General features: G+C 34.7%; 1 long non-coding RNA gene across 1 annotated transcript; it reads left to right on the top strand.

The window, feature by feature from the left end:
• Positions 1-1,949: 1,949 nt before the first annotated feature.
• Positions 1,950-3,180, top strand: LOC123258839. Its single transcript, XR_006508153.1, has 3 exons — positions 1,950-2,530; positions 2,635-2,797; positions 2,883-3,180. It is a non-coding gene; the product is annotated as an uncharacterized LOC123258839 (long non-coding RNA).
• Positions 3,181-3,476: the final 296 nt, after the last annotated feature.

Below are 3,476 nucleotides of genomic sequence, written 5' to 3'. Positions count from 1 at the left end.
CATAAAACCGAGGCAGTGCTCATCACCAGTAGAAAAACGGTAGAAACTATCAAGTTGAGAGTCGGAGAACAAAAAATCACATCACAACCATTTATCCGTTATCTGGGAGTGATGCTGGATGCCCGACTCAACTTCAAGCAGCAGGTGGAACACGTCAGTGCCAAAGCGTCAATAGTGAGGGCTAGTCTCGCACGGCTGATGCCTAACATCGGAGGCCAGATGCAGAGCAGGAGGCTACTATTGTCATCAGTAGTCACATCGGTGCTCACTTACGGAATATCCATTTGGGCTGATGCACTGGAAACCCAAGAATCATGGAAAAAAGCTGGACCAGTATATCGACTGAGTGCCCTACAAGTAGCTAGTGCCTTCTGCACTATATTAGAAGAAGCAGTGTGCGTCATTGCCGGAACCCTACCTCTTAGAGTTCTAGAAGAGGAAAAACGAGCCCTTTACCAATAAAAAAGGTCAACTGCACTGAGCCCTGAAGAACTTAGAATTGAAGAACGTCAGAACAGCATAGGCCGATGGCAACTACAATGGGATGCTGCAGAGAAGGGTAGGTGGACGCACCGCCTCATACCTCGGACCGACATTTGGCTTAACCGGAATCACGGCGAGGTCAATTACTATCTTACGCAGATGTTGTCGGGACACGGGTGTTTTCGAGAGTATCTACACCGCTTTAAGCACGATGACTCTTCGAAGTGCCCGTCCTGCCCAGGAGTTGCTGAAGATGCGGAGCACGTCTTCTTTGTATGTCCTCGTTTCGATCCACAGCGTGAAGAGTTGGAGAGGATCCTGAACCAGAGAATGCAACCAGATTCACTAGTGGAAGCAATGTTGTCATCAGAAGCTGCCTGGAACGCTACCAACACGTTTGCAACAGAAGTCTTCAAAGACTTGCGTTCCACCGAAAGAAGAAAAGCAAATATCAGAAGATAGAACGAAGGTAGTTAACACGTTAGCCACCAGAAGGAAGAGCAGTAGCGAGTTCCTCCCCTCACGAAGTAATGCCTGACGGCGGTTCCCATGAAGGATTAAAGGAAAGAAGAAAAGGGGTTTAGGGTTTAGTGAATAGGGGCGTTAGCGTCGAGTTTTAGTATGACGCTGCGTCGAGTCTTCACATATCCAGGCGAAACAGCTATGCCTGGAATCTGCAAAAAAGATTCCCCCCTCTGAAAAAAAAAAAAAAAAAAAAACACACATACACACACATACAGACTAGGGTGTCCGTTATTTACCAAGCTGGCTATTTCCACTTAGGTATCGTCAAAATTATTTCTGTTTGACCTAAAATCAATTCTAGAAACAAAAAAAAATTTTTACGATGCCGCTTAACTTTGCCTAAATAACGATACTTTTCCCATTTAATTAACATGGGATTTTTGCACTTTTTAGCAACTAATTTTTATTTCACTCATTATACTTTTTAACTTACCAACAATGCTCGATTCTGCTTCTGTTATGATCTCTTTAGATGGAGAAATTTCCATATCGGCCCAAAAAATTCATCACAAAACCTTTTGTAAGGTCAAAATTTATTTTTATCGATTTTTCTCGTTATTTTGCTTAAACTACTTACTAATTAATTTTTATTTTGTATTTCATTTAAAGTTTCTTATTTTTTTCTTCCAAAAAAATAATTTTAATTAATAAATTATCTGAAGTCACACAGTGATTCTATGAAGGAATTAAGTACGGATTACACAGTGATTCTGTGAAGGAATTAAGTACGGTAATACGGTTATTACCAACACAAATTTAATGAAACAACTAGATATATTGTCGTATACGGTCGTTAAAGTAAACAAAAACGATAAATTAATTTTTAACTCACTGTCTATTCTCGTTGTTGTGGTTCTTTTAACGACAATATTTCATTTTTGGATAGTAAACGGAACAATCCTTAATTTATGTTATAATATTAAATTTTCAATTGTAAGGTTGAAGTGATTAGTGCAATGAATTGAAAGTGGAAAAATTGATCGGTATCCAACTAAAAAATATCTTTCTAACCGCGAGAGCTCCAATCTATTGAAAATCAAGAACTTTCATCATGAGTTTAGAAAAAAATTTACGAAAACCGATGTTTTTATTGGAAAACCTTACGGATGATATAAATAGTAATAAATTAGCTACTGATGAACAAGCTTTAAGGTTACTATTTTATTATACTAAAAACGTGAAAATAACAGTGTGCGATGGATGTAAAATAACTATTGAAAAAGTTAAAAAGTTTTGGATATTTGCTCGTATTTTTATTTTAGATGACAAACGATGTATTTAAAAATTGTAAAAATTGCACGATGAATACAGAAATCTGCATAAAAATGCAGGTGTGTCCTCAAACCAACAAAAAGAGCAAGAGTTTTCAATTAAATTATAAAGTTTATTTGACATAGCTCACGGCAGAGTTTTTGAAATGGTCAGCAATGATATAAAAACTTTTTAATCGATCAACGATCAGAAAGATAATTCCATCTGAATTTTTCGGACAATCAACGAGGAAATGTAATTGATTTATCTGGTAATATCAATAAAATATTAGTCAATTAATAAATGAAACGTTCATAAAATACTTGAAAATATTTTTCATGTGACTTAAAATTCAATATATATTGTATTTCAAAGAAACAAGATCATGATCGCCCTACTGAAGTATCAACTTCTGATAATCCACTTGTTGTAAATGATAATCGGTCCATCGAAGTGTTAACCTCTAAAAACATTAAAGCAGCATCTTGTTATATAGAACACCAGTTGAACGATTCTGAATTATCAAGAGAAAATTCAGGTATTAGACTTGAACTCAATCATTACGTTGAATTATCTATTAAGTGCATTTATTTAACAATAAAACATAATTGATTTTCTTTCAGAAAACTATTTGCCATTGCGTTTGACAAGCGCGGGTGGATCAATGTCTAGTGGGGAAGCATTAACTTTTTCTTGATGATGATTATATAAAAGGATAAGAGATTGCTATCAAGATTAAAGTTGTTAATGATGTAGCGGAGAGAGAGAGAGCTGTACAATTGGCTCAAGAATGTATAAATATGGTAGCTAAAGATGAGAATCAAAAACAATATCTTCTCCAGGTGATAAAAAAGTATAAGAATGAATTTTCAAATGCTACTAAGGAATGCCTGACAACAAAAATAAAAGTTCAATAATTAACATATGTATTAAAATAAAATCAATAATGATTTGAATGTTAAAATTTATATTTATAACCTGTATGATTATTGACAGTTTCAAATAAAAGATCTTACACAAAATTCAAAATAAAAATTAATTAGTAAGTAGTTTAAGTAAAATAACCAGAAAAGTCTATAAAAATAAATTTTGGCCTTTTCAAAGGTTATGATATAAATTTTTGGCGCCAATTTAAAAATTTCTCCATCTAAAGGGATCATAATAGAAACAGAATCGAGTATTGTTGGTAAGTTAGGGAGTATAATGAGCGAAATAAA

This window comes from Cotesia glomerata, linkage group LG2, assembly GCF_020080835.1.
Source record: "Cotesia glomerata isolate CgM1 linkage group LG2, MPM_Cglom_v2.3, whole genome shotgun sequence".
In the NCBI taxonomy this organism is placed as follows: domain Eukaryota; kingdom Metazoa; phylum Arthropoda; class Insecta; order Hymenoptera; family Braconidae; genus Cotesia; species Cotesia glomerata.
Note: the sequence above shows the minus strand (reverse complement) of the source record. Positions and strands in the feature narration are given on the sequence as shown.